This window comes from Hemicordylus capensis, chromosome 4 (genome assembly GCF_027244095.1).
Source record: "Hemicordylus capensis ecotype Gifberg chromosome 4, rHemCap1.1.pri, whole genome shotgun sequence".
NCBI classification, from domain to species: domain Eukaryota; kingdom Metazoa; phylum Chordata; class Lepidosauria; order Squamata; family Cordylidae; genus Hemicordylus; species Hemicordylus capensis.
In genome coordinates, this window is record NC_069660.1 from 32,947,542 (window position 1) to 32,961,374 (window position 13,833).

General features: G+C 41.2%; 1 protein-coding gene across 5 annotated transcripts in view; it reads right to left on the reverse strand.

The window, feature by feature from the left end:
• Window positions 1–13,833, reverse strand: part of EYA2 (EYA transcriptional coactivator and phosphatase 2) — a 210,011-nt gene that overhangs the window by 166,498 nt on the left and 29,680 nt on the right. Inside the window, exon 2 of one of the 5 annotated variants that reach the window (XM_053247336.1) lies at window positions 1,163–1,285. The exons of the other annotated variants lie outside the window; for them this stretch is intronic. The gene's annotated coding sequence lies outside the window, so the exon portion shown is untranslated. The remainder of the gene's footprint in view (window positions 1–1,162; window positions 1,286–13,833) is intronic. 5 annotated transcript variants of the gene reach the window in all.

Below are 13,833 nucleotides of genomic sequence, written 5' to 3' on the forward strand. Positions count from 1 at the left end.
GAGAGCCCTAAATAATTACTTGTTTGGCCTGGCCTTCCAAATATTTAAAATTGTTTTAAAGTATTTTTAATTGGTTTTAAATCTCTGTTTTAAATTTGTTTTTATATTGTTTTAACCTGCTTGTTATAAATGGTGTTTGTTTTTGTATTTTACTTGTTGTGCACCGCCCAGAGCCTTTGGATGGGGCGGTATAGAAATATAATAAATAAATACACATATAAATAAATAATAAAGTTATGCATTATGGAAATTAGCAACAGCCATTTCCAGCTGATTATGTTATAATGGTCATGGGGCAACAGGCAACTGGACAGCAAGCTGGGAGCCTCTTTCCATTCCACAGGAGATGGGTAGTAGAAAGAGAAACAAGAGCCATCTCTTGACTTTCCGGTGAGGGGGCAAAGGAGCTTATAAAGGCCATTTGTGGAGCTATCCGAGGCGAAGGAAGAGCTTTAGTTGAAAACTCTGAGAGGTCAGAGTGAAGTAACTCACTCCCACTAAGGGCATTCTCTTTGCTTGCCTTTCATGGTAACTGGAGGGTTATCAAAATCTCACAATGCTATCATTACTATGCCAATAGCTCAAGAGAGCTTGCATACACTATATGCATATTATTACCAGTTATGGAGATGGAAATGCAGGAAAATAAGTTCCTAAGTTATTGGTCAAGCATGCCTTCACTGCTCCTTCTCCTGGTGTAGCCCATTGTTGTGTTGACCCTTTTGGAAATATGTCAGCCCTAGAAAGAACTCCAGTAATATCACAAACCCTCTACTTATTATGTACTTTGTTTTCTAGTTATGATTTGGCAAATATTTTTGCAAGGCTGAGAGATACTGCAGTATCAGGCCAACACTGATCGGTTAGACATCTGTAAAATAGTTCATACAGTATTCCCTCCTCCAAGGATTGCTTCAAAAGTGCTGCAATTATAGCCACCATGATTCTCTTGATGAAAATGTCATTGGAATTTTAACACTGATGATGTTGAAAAGAAGGTTTCGTGCATGTTCTCTATTTTGCCTGCCATGATTGCACCAAGCATGACAGCAGAGGAAAATACCCGGTTGGTGAGCCAAAGAACAGTAAGTAATTACAGGAGTAGAATCTGGAAGACAATTACCATGGCTAAAGACATTTGTCTCTAACAGCATGTTAGTACCTGTGTCGTGATTTATGAAATGTCAGTTATAGCTCTTTCAGCAGGACTAAGCTTTGCAAGCTGTTTTGGCACTCACTCTCTTACGATAATTGAGAACGGCATGTTCTGGTTGTTGTACCATTCCTAGTTAGCAAGGAAAGAAAGAGCTTCAAAATATGCAAAACTTTTACAGCAATGTCAGTTGTATGTCAACGAACTCAGGTTAAACATACACATCTGCACATACGTGCACACGCACACAATACAGAGCTTAAGTTCCTGAACCTTTTTACACTCATGCATATATATAGACCAGACTATGGGAAACTCATATATTGGGCTGCAGCAATATAGGAAAGATGTTGAAAGGCATCATCTCATATTGTGTGAGAGATGGCAATGGTAAACCCCTCCTGTATTCTACCAAAGACAACCACAGGGCTCTGTGGTTGCCAGGAGTCAACACCAACTTGACGGCAGAACTTTACTTTATATAGTACAGTAAGTTTGTCTTGGAACATGTACAAGACTGGGGCAACTCTGTTTGGCATACTGTCCTCCTAACATATTTAAAGTGAGCGTGAGAGAGAGACATAACATCTTAAAGGGAAACGGTGAACAATGTAAACTGTGTTCTCTTCCCAAACCCAACATCTCCCCATAGTTCAAGGGGTCTAACATATTTTAAACGGACTCAAATATTAATTGCACAGAATCAGACCATTTGTGTAAACAGTTTCACCAATGCTCTGTAATGCTCCACATATTTCGTCCTCCTGGGTAGAAAATAGAATAGAAACTATAAAAGATTATCAACTGGAATCAAAAGCAGTTAAATTAGAAGTGCTATGTAATTACCTCTCTTACTCAAGCAGTAGGAAGTTGCAGAATTTTTACCACTTCCTTGTAAAGAGAAAATACTGGAGACTTAATGGCACTTGGTAATATCTGTGTATTTACAATAGTAAAGTTGGACACGATAATGGGGCTGTAATAAAGTGAAAGAGCAAATGTTTTGTACACAATCCCTGACATCTTCAGGCAGGACCAGGAAGACATTCTGCCTGAAATCCTGGAGAGCTTCTTCTGGTCAGTACAGACAGTATTGAGCTAGACAGACCAGTGGGCTGATTCAGTATAAAGCAGCTTCCTATGAAACATGGAGGGAAGGCAAGCAGGCAATGAGAGACATAGCAAGCTGCCTTATACTGAATCAGACCATTGGTTCATCTATCTCAGTACTGTCTACACAGACTGGCAGTGGCTTCTCCAAGGTTGCAGGCAGGAATCTCTCTCAGCCTTATCTAGAGATGTCAGGAAGACTTTTGTATGCAAGCATGCAGATACTCTTCCCAGAGTGGCCCCATCCTCTAAAGGGACTATCTTACAGTGCTCACACATATGGTCTCCCATTCAAATTTCAAACCAAGGTGGACCCTGCTTAGCAATGAGGACAATTCATGCTTGCTACCACAAGACCAGCCTTCCTCCCTTAAAGTCTTTAAAGTAGTATCATTTCCCCAAAAGCAAGAGCATAATCTTAGAACCATCACCAATGTTCCTTCTTGTTTGCCAGTTGCATAATTCAGACTTATTTCTCCTCAACTGGCTACATACAGCTTCTGAACCGTTTCCTTTAGCCCTCACCAAACAGGCACGGTGTGTCCAGCAGTTAGGAGCCAGCAGACATCATTGCTTATTTAAAGCAAAATGTTTTCTCACATCAGTGGTAATTGAGGAATAATATTTTGCTGTTAAACTATATATAATCCTACGGAAATGGGTTATCTCCTTGCTTCATATGTAATAACGTACAAAGTGTATGTTTTGTTTCATCCTTTTAGCAACTCTGCAACATAGGCCATTCTTTCAATTGCATAGATTGGGATAACTGAGACTGGAAGACAGTGACTTGCTCAAGGATACTGAATAATTTTAGGTTACAATGAAAGCCATGTAGCATTAATAAAGAGGGAATCACCAAGCATGGACAGAATGCATTTTCCTCACCATTCAGTAACCAAAGCCTGCCCCCATATATATGGAATCTCTATGCATCTCCAGGGTGGCTGGAAAGAGTATTAACATATGCTACATGCCTCTTTTTTGCCACATAATACTTCCACTATCACACCTCTGGGCTGCACGTGGGAAAGAATTGTTTGAAAAAAGTATTGGGTCCAAAGAAACATTTGCAAATAGCATGGGCCTTGAACAGAGCCCACATTATGTAAAGGTAGCAAGTTGCTATCATGATATGAGTGATCCTTGTCCCCTGAGTACTTCAGAGAACCTGGAGGAGGGAGGGTCTCGCACTTTGTGCTGGGAGGAAGGAGAGGGACTGTCTCCTCTCCCTGGCATACACAGAGGATTTCAAGGAAGTCAGCCTTTAATTTTGTACCAAGCTGGGAGACCCTCAACAAGATGTTGCTTCTGGCCATCCCCAAACCCCAGGGCGAAGACGAATGATCTTACCAAACCATTCTTCCAAGTCTTCAGGAGCTCAGGGAAAGGGTAGGGTCGAGGATGCCTTTGGCATGGATCTGGGGGCCCAGCTCCATGTGCCTACTCTCCTAGAGGACCCAATATTTTTCCCCAAAGGAAGAGAGGGCCCATTTTACATCTCTGAAATGGCTTGGCCTAGAGTTCTGAAACTGGGCTCAAATGTAGGACAGGTTAGCAGGATTGGTCTATTGATCTTGAAGTGGACCGATCAATCTGATTGTTAATGACTTTTTGAATTTTTTTTAAACTTCAAAGAAGTCCTATAAGTAGCTCATAGCAAAAGATCACAAAAACATCTGGAATTGAACCCCCCACCCCATGTGAAGGAATCTGCCCTTTGCCTTAATAAAAAAAAGGACAACATGCCCTCCCCATCTTTTGCCCAACCCTTTACATTCCCAGAATGGCTGGGCTAGTCTTTTTTCCTTTTGGCCAAATGTATTCTGGCCCAGAACACTAGGTTTTTGGTGAATGATCAAGAAGAGGTATGAATCCTGTGGGAATTGTGTAGTCTTCTTTCCCCACTCAAATGCACTCCAGCCCAGACCAGTGGGTTTGTGGCAAAATGTATATAGACAGATTGATTGATTAAGTGCCGTCAAGTCAGTGTCGACTCTTAGCGACCACATAGAATCAACAGAAAGGATGCATATTTTTCAGGGCCCCCCCCCCCCCATAAACTCATCGGGTCCAGGGTCCAAAATTACCTAGCTGCACCCCTGGGTAGGGTCACTGACTCACATTGCATCTTGTTCTGGAAGCACCAGAAGCAACCAGGCACCCTTTTGTAATTTCTGAGTATCTTTAGCCTAGTGCTAAGCTTTGCCCACCACTTGGCATATGCTAAAGGTCTTGGAGGAGTGGAGGGGGCTGTCACAAACAATGGCTACCTATCAAGGCCAGCCAAAATGCATGGACCACTGTGCCCCACGTTGGTAAAACCTGAATGACTATGATTAAAATTAGTCATTTAAGCCATAGTCATCCATAATGACTTTGGATTAAAAGCTGGACAGCCAACTGTTGAAGCTCTTGACAACCCCATGGGTGCTAGCTGTGGGGAACAGAGAGGCTGGTTGTCTTAATATCTTCACTTTTACAGATGTACCCCCTTGCTCAGTCTATAATAAAATGTGCAGGCAAATCCATTTGTACGTATATTCTAACACATAGAAATAGGGATGCTGGTTGGTCTTTAGGGAGACTGCTTATTCATAGGCCAAGATGGTTGGCTGAAAATTCCTCAATGGAATTAGGTCAGAAAATGATTTCCCGCTATCTGGAGATCTCTCGGGTGTTAGTCATCAGAGATTGGGGGAAGGTCTCATAGACACATAGAGTGATAGGGAGGAGGGCTGAGTGGGTGCACACACACGTGTAAGAAAGAGCTTGCAGACTGGAACTGAGAGAGATAGAGGTGGAAAGAGCTGCAAACTGAAGGCATCGAATGGGTACAGGTATATATCTCTGGGACTCTGATATGGAGCAACAATCCTGCCTAGTAGAAGAGTGTATACTGAATGATTGCCTTCACTTATGCACTACAGCAGTGTTCGTCATTGTAAGACCCAGGTGTGGTAGCCCCCATCAACCCTAAATGTAGCACACTATTTATGTGGCAGACAACTACAACTAATTGTTTATTGGGCCTGTGTGAAGCTTCAGCCAAAGCTGCACAGTCCCCCTGGCACCATGTGGAGGTAAGAATTCTCACAGTGCAGTGCTGTGCTATGCCTAGTGCTGGCAGAGGGACTCTGCACCATCTTGGATGGCATGTACAAAGTGCTGGGAAGTATAGCCCTTTCAAGTGATTTCCTCCTAGTTTAGAGCCCTTAAGAGCGGGCTCCATCTCTCTTAAAGCACCCTCTAAGCACTAAGAAAGCACAGTACTGTCTGGAGGTCAGCACAGTGGGAAACGGCTCTCACATTTAAGGTTTTATGCCAAAGTGGCCCTCACTTGAAAATCATTGCTCTACAGTATTTGTATATTTGTAAATAAAACAAACATTATAAAAACACCACAAGTCCCCAGTGTTCTATCCTCCAAAGGAAACCAAAAGGGGCATTGTTGCCAGCTGGATACCACTGCCCCAGAACGTCTCATCACTCAGGGAAGTGGGGAGCACACAACAATATATTTGTCTGCCACATAAGCCATTTCTTGGGCAGAAAATTCTGCAGAAAACTGCAGACTGTCAGCAAATCAGATTATGAGCCGTGCTTTTGGAACTCAAAAGTTGCTTCATTTTCACCATGATGGCGCCCCCCCCCGCTTTCCTGCTCCCCCCGAGCTGATCTGTGACTTCATTCACAAAAGCAAACTCTGAAGACTCTAATCAGTACTGCTGTGTTTTGGAAAGGAGAATATCTGAGCTGAGGTGAAGAGGTCAAACAAGGGCACAGTCCAAAGTAATTTTAAGTGGTTGAGCTAAGTATGTAGGGGGCTAATGGAAGCTGTTTTAATTTATTGCAGTCATCCCCAGTGAATATAAAGACAACATTTTTCTACAGCAGCTTGATTAAAAAGTCTGTAATTCCCATTGTGCATATAAAAAACAAAAAACACTAAGGACAGTACAGATCAAGTATCAGGAAAGGGCTCTTTCCACTCTAACTGTGAGTAAATATTATAGGACTGAGAATTTATTTTTACATGCCCATTTGCAATTCATTTTTCTCTTCAGGGTTCTAGCCAAATTATATTCTCCACAGTCACATCACAGCCACCCTTCCCAAAGTAGTTCGCTATCCTCCTTTGAGAATTCCTTCACCTAAATGAATTTCCTTCTCTCAGGATATTGTTGGCAAGGCAAAAAAGGGCAAATATATTTTCATGGACACGTTTTGCTTGCTTTTTCTGTTTTGCTGGCCACGGAACTATAGTCATATTCCTAGCTATTGGCAGTGGCAGAATATATGGAGACTGTTGAACATGGTTGGGAGCCAGATGGTCTTTTGTCAGTGCAAAAAGCAACCTAAAATAATATATGAATGGGCCTGCAGAGTTTGTTTTATGGTAAATGCTCCCTAGCAACTTCCTTTAGGGGGATTCTGCATCTTAGCTCAGAAACTCTATTGGTCTAATAAAAAAACTTCTTTTTCCCCACTGTAGCAAATCTAATTGTGCCCCACAGAAGTTGGAGAGAAGGGCAAGTGAGATGACCACTAGAGAGACAGGGCAGAAGTCTCTGTTGCTTACATTCTTGCAGTTCCCAAGGTTTGCAAGTGACTGAAAAATCACTCGAAAAATCCACCCTGCCAAAAACAAACAAATTATCCTGATCCTTAATTGCCAATAGTATTTTTGGTGGACATTTATTAATGTAAACATTAACCTACATGTTACATCTGAACTAGGGATGTGCGAAATGGTCCACGGTTGGAACGTTCTGACTCAAAACGAGCTGTTTTGAATATTTCGAGCTCAGAACAGCCCTTCAAATGAAGGAAGGCCTGCCCTGAGCTTGGAACGGAATGGCCCACTTCACGGATTTAGAATTCCGTTCCAAGCTCAGAACAGAACGCAAAATCAATTTTGTGCACATCCCTAATATGAACCAATTTTCTAGGTTTTCTCTCCTACACCAGATCTATACGCTGGATGCACATTTGTGGCATAGTTGGGAAATAAGATGGTAGGGTCCAGGGGTAGTAAAACTGACTTCATTTCAGACTGCAAGGTGGGGAATTCATTTTTGAATACTTCCTTATGCAAATCTCCCAGTAAATAAAGAGGTAGCACAGCAGAGAGAAGAAGGTCAGAGTTTCTTTGGCTCAGATGTGCTAGGAATAAAATAAATATATGCAGGGAGTTGTCCTTCCACCCAAACATAAAATGCCTCCATATCACCTGAAATAATACAGCCCACTATTACCTCAAGACTTTTACCACCTGACTCCCCTGTATACATAAGCAAGGCCTAATTTAAGCATGAACAAGAAGAATTTACCCATGCTGGACCCAGAATTTACTTTCTGCCGCACATCTTACTTAAACTGGCTCCTCAGTTGATATTCAACATAGTGTCCCATTTGGGTTATGGATAGGGAAGAGGTCTTGTGGTAGCAAGCATGACTTGTCCCCTTAGCTAAGCAGGGTCTACCCTGGTTGCATATGAAAGGGAGACTTGATGTGTGAGCACTGTAAAATATTCCCCTTAGGGGATGGAGCCACTCTGGGAAGAGCAGAAGGTTCCAAGTTCCTTCCCTGACGTCTTCAAGATAGGACTGAGAGAGACTCCTGCCTGCAATTTTGGATAAGCCGCTGCCAGTCTGGGTAGATAACACTGAGCGAGATAGACCTATGGTCTGACTCAGTATATGGCAGTTTCCTGTGTGCCATCAGTACATGTTCAGGGAAGGTGAAGGAGTTTAAATAAGGCACTGGACAAATGAAACACTTCACAGACAAGTTCTTCATGTGCATCCAGCATAACATTTAAATCAGGCTGAATTCAGGAAGACTGAGGTAGTACAGTAGGATGATATAATTCTTGGACTGTACCACATCATACTATTGGCAGAAGATTGCATTTTTGAATACTTTCTCCCATTGCGGGGGGGGGGGGGGGGGGGCTTCCTGCATGTAAAAACACAGCAGATCAGGAAGATATAGTTTACTCTACACAGAGTGTTTTGGAAGGGCATTCAGAAAAGTGACAATCCTACCTGCAACCTGAAATGGTACAAGCCAGAAATCTGCATGTATAGAACCAGCTTTAGAATGGTCCTCAGTACCATTTCAGTCCATAAGGTTTGCCATCTGATGTCTAGTTCACGCTGTACACACCATTTGTGTTAGTTGTGGCTACAGTGTTACACTGGTGTTTCCAACTCATGACAAGGAACCTTGATTAGCTGCCAAATGTGTGTGTAGGGATGCACATTTGCCCTGTATATTTTATAAGTTTGCTGCAGGAAACGCTCGGTACAGGAATCAGTGTAGTGGGACAAAAATGAGCATCCATGAAACAGCTCTGAATACTTAAACAGAACTACAAGCCTAAACCTTAAACCTATGAAGCAATTAAATGTTGCATTCCAAGAGGGAAGAAGAAGAGATAAAGGCATGGACACACTTATCCCATTATCTTCATCACACAGTTATCTAATACTCCCCTGTCTACTGGCATCCACGTTTTCTCCAAGCCCATGCATTGATTACTATACTCTTGAGCAATTACTGTCTTTGTTATGACAGCAAGGTGAAACCTCTCGGCACGATTTCAATAGCATTAATTAATAATGTGTCCAGTAATTACCTAGTCTGCTCAGAACAGAAGAGTCGTAAAACCATTTATTCAGCTGTCATTTAGTCAACCCCACCAAAAACCAAAAAAACCCTTCCCATCTTGCCCTAAGCTTTCTGTGAATTATCCACATCTTAGTGGTAGCCAATTTGCACATGCAGATACCAATATCTGGAAGTTAAGGCTGGATACAGCCTACACTTCTATATAGTAAATATGATATTTAGCAGAGGTTTTTTTTTTGGTGGAAGAAAAGTAGTTCCATAAAAAAGAATGGGGTATAATTAAGTAGGAGCTGAAAACCAGCTGGGCAGAGTTACTAATTATTTGTGGTATTATAATTTTCTGTCTCAGCCCCATGATTCCTTTTTCCTGTCATTTTGACCCATTTTCTCTCTCTAGCCCACTTTCACTGTGCTCATCTCCCCAAATAAAAATAACCATATCTAGCTCTGCAACATTTAGATTGCAATCCTAAGCATAGTAACTAGGGAGGAAGTTTCTGAATATACACTCATAGGATTGCACTGCTGGGGAAGGCACAGGTTAGATTAAAATGAGCTAATTTAATGTACAGATCTATAACTACTTACAAAGAATGCAAGTCACAGGTATATTCTTAGAAGAAGCATTCCTGTTTCTTCTTACAAAGGATGTAGTGCCTCTTCTAACACAGAACTTGTTGCAACACATGCATAGATCACCTCTCCTTTAGAACCATTTTAATGTTTCATCAGATTTGTAGTCATATGCATCTTTATTAGTAATCAGCCAATATTTATTTAATTAGGAGATAATCCTAAGAAAAGCACATTCTTTGCATATATGTTGAGTTATATAAACAAAAGTATATGCCAATTTGTTCACACATACACTCTCATTTGAAACACATTTTGATTATCCTTAGAGCAAAACTTTGTCAACTGGAAACTATTTTTTCTATCACTTAAGTTCAATCAATCAATCAAGTTCTCCAATGTCTGCTCTGGTTACGTCACATATGAGTAAAATTTATTCCAATAATGTGTGTTTTTGGCAGTACTAAAACTGTTTATTATTGTCTAGGGTGCACTGAATCTTTGCCCGTGAAAACGTTTGGGATGAGTTTAAGGGGGCAAGAGGTTACATTAACTCCTTTTGCTTATCTTTTTTGTATGCGATTCATCACACTGTTCCCTCTAACATGGATTCCAAGATGTTGTTCACTACAATTCCCAGTATCCCCAGCAGCAATGACCTTTGGATGCGGATTATGGGAGTTGTAGTCTACAACATCTGGGAATCCCTGTTAGAGGGAACACTGATCACCTATTTGCAGATGCTTCTTCTCATGAACTATAACTTTGGTGACATACAGAGGAGGGGAGAGGCTTCTTTCTGAGGTGATCACAATCAGTCATGGACTAAGTAGGCAATTTGCTCAAGTCTCAAAGCCAAATCAGAGTGATGGCTGGATGGCCTTTGCTCTCATTATGAATAAGCTTCCTGATGACACTACATCATTGATAAGATTTGGTATAGCCAAATCAAAGTGAAGGTAATGTTTCCTGTCCTCACTCTGAATCAGCAAAGAATTCCTCTCAGTTTTTCAGTCCCTGGAAACAATAATCAAAACAACGTGTTCACATATTTCACAAGAGGTTAAGTTTTACAATATGCACCCATCAAGACATCATATAGGTGCCTGTTCATTATTAACCAGGGTGGGGGAAGTTTATGTGGAGTGGTGGTTTTAAGAGTAAGACAAATGTTCCAGCTGTCTCCATAACCCAGCCAGAACACGTTTTTCCATCTTTCTTGCCACACAAGTTTCACTTATTTACAATTGCTCTGTCTTTCTAAGGCAGCTGTTGGCAGCAGTCTGTGACATTAAAGCAGAGTTGTTTGTAACCAAGAGCCAAGCTGTAATACAATTTTCATAACAGAGAAAGTGTTTCTTGTAGTTATGTAATATATAGTCCATAATTAAATGGACAATACAGTCTATTAAATAAGTCCCCTAAGCTGTAAATAAGGCTCCCTTCTCTCATTTGTGTTTGTTTCCTTCCACACCCATATAATATTGTAAACAACTCAACAAACATCCTATAATCTTAAATGCAGGATGAAACACTGATGTGTGGAAAATGCAGAAAAGTACTACTCAATACTGAGGGATGAAGAACATGCAGCAAGAACTGCAACACTAGTGCAGACATACCCTTTTTTTAAAAAAAATCTGCAGCCTGCTAAACACTTAATCCTACTGAAATCAAGTCAGATTTACAAGTGAAAGAAATTTACCCATGTGGGAATTATATGCCGCTGACATCATGTTTGAGTTTTATTATTTTTAACCCACCCTTCCTCCAAAGAGCTCACAACAGCATATATTGGGTTGCTGGTGGCTGTGTATGCGTTAATATATCAGGTGCAAGCCACACTGGTTTACTAATGCTGCACACATAGGATTTGGCACCCAATTTAAATGCAACAGCAGCTATTTTACATGCCCGATACCACTTTGAAATTGAACCTCAGTGGGATAATGGCCTTGTTAAGATAATCATGGACACACCACAGAGGTCTTCAGCCACACACACCTCACTCCCTCTCTTACTCCATGCACAAGGACGAAGGAGGACAGAGAAGGCTTCTACTTTCACTTTTGATGAACGGTGAACCACAATTCCCATTACATATAAACCATGGTTTATCCTGGTGTGTTATCCAGAGTTAGAATCAACCATAGTTCCAAGTTCATATTGCATGTGGAGGAGGGGGAAGGGGAATGCATGAGCCTAAAGCATGGCTCCACAATTTCAGCCTTCCTGCAGATGTTGAACTATAATTTCAGTCATCCCTATTAGTCACTGTGGCTGAGGATGATGAGAGCTGTAGTCCAAAAGCAGCTGGAGAACCAAAGTTGTGCATTCCTGGCCTAACGCCAGATATAGTTCATTCTTATAGTGTGTTACTGTAGCACAAGAGTTATTATTACAGTTGAACTGGGCAATATTTCTATTGTCATAAACCGGGCTGCAGAAATCCACTAGTCCACTAGTCTGTGATGAGTGAAAAATGATGCCCAGCGAATGAAAAAAGTCCTGATGAGCTATGTGCCAACAAAGCTTCATGAGTAAAATATTTTGTCTGGTTGAAGTACAGCATGTTCTATGCACTGCCGAAGAGCTGCAAGAATAAGAGCAATGCTTTGCACATTGCCAAGTGCACATTGCTCAGGTGCCAAATGGGATGAGAGCCGGCCCTGCTTACAAGTGGGACCTTGAGAAGAGAATGCTAGGGTCATGGCTGACTATCATCAACTGACTGGTTGAACACAGAGCTGAACACACACCTGGTGATATTTTTAAAGCCTTGTACAAGATAGGCAACAAAAATTTGTTGCTGAAATTTTATAGCTGGAAATAATTTTCCAGCCCTCATCAAGACTTTGGACTTCAAACATTTTTCCTATATAAGTAATATTTATTAACAGAAAGGCTAAACGTGAAATTTAGTTAGTGCCAGAAGTTTGTCAGCGAGCTTTAACACATATTAGGTTATAGCATGCTTCTCATATACATGAAAAGAGCTATGTCAAATGTGTATGCACATGCTGCAGAAAATCCACCGCATTTTCTGGGGATCTTGCAATTAATGGACAGCACTAATCAGACTAAATGTTACTTTCCCCAATTAGAAAAATCACAAAAAGCCAGTGTGGTATAGTGGTTAGAGGGCTGGGTTTGGAATAAAGAAACCCAGGTCCAAATCCCCACTTAGTCATGAAGCTCATTCTAGGGCCTTGGGCCAGTCTCTCTCCCTCTCAGCCCAGTCTCCCTCACAGGGTTGTTGTGAGGGTAAAAGATGGGGAGAAAGTCTGGTTTCTCCACTAGTATTTTTATTGTGCTTTTGCTGCTTTATTGTATTGTTTTGGATTTGTTGTTTTAATTGCTGTAAGCCACTTTGAGGTCAACTTAAAATAGTGACCTACACATGTACAAATAAATAAATAAGCCTAGGTACCTCCCTACTACTACAGATATTTATATACCGCTCTTCAACGAAAGTTCTCAAAGCGGTTTACAGAGAAAAATAAACACATAAATAAGATGGTCCCCTATCCCCAAAGGGCTCACAATCTAAAATGAAACATAAGACTGACCCCAGCTACAGCCACTGGAAGGATGCTGTGCTGGGACTGGATAGGGCCAATTGCTTTGCCCCTGCTATATAAAGATAGTCACCACTTTAAAAAGATGCCTCTTTGCTCAGTCAGCAGGGGTTTAATTGCTGTAAGCCACTTTGAGGTCAACTTGAAATAGTGACCTACACATTTACAAATAGATAAATAAGCCTGGGTACCTCCTTTCTCTAGGTACTTCCCTAGAGAAAGGACGGTCCTATAGCTCTGGGAGCAAGAATCTACTATGGTAACAAGGACAGAAAAGATTGCAGAACAATGTTGTAAGGAAATGGTGAAAGTTCTACCACCAATCCAAGGCTTTCCAGCTGTTGGATTCCAACACCCATCATCTTACAAGTCCCACAAACACTATAGCTGAAGGTGCTAGGAGTTGTCAAACAACAGCTGGAGCACCTCTGGTTGGCCACCCATGGTCTAGCAGAATGTCTAAAAGGTATGTGGTTATGCAGACCCAGGTAAATGTTTAGAGGCAGAGCATAAATATTTCTGTTGCAAAGCAGTTACCAAAAGTAGACAGAGTAAAAATACTCGGGCACTGAATGGGATGAGTTCAAAACACATCTCAGTTTAAATGGTCTTTCCAATATATTAGGTGAAAAACTTATACATCTGCTACCATGAAACAGGCTGTGCCTATTCCATGCAGGCTCAGAAAACTGTAATTGGGTACAAATCACAGAACTCTACATCTTCCTCAGGTATCTTCTTTTCTTTCTCTTCCTTTATTTCAGGTGGGTTATTATCATATT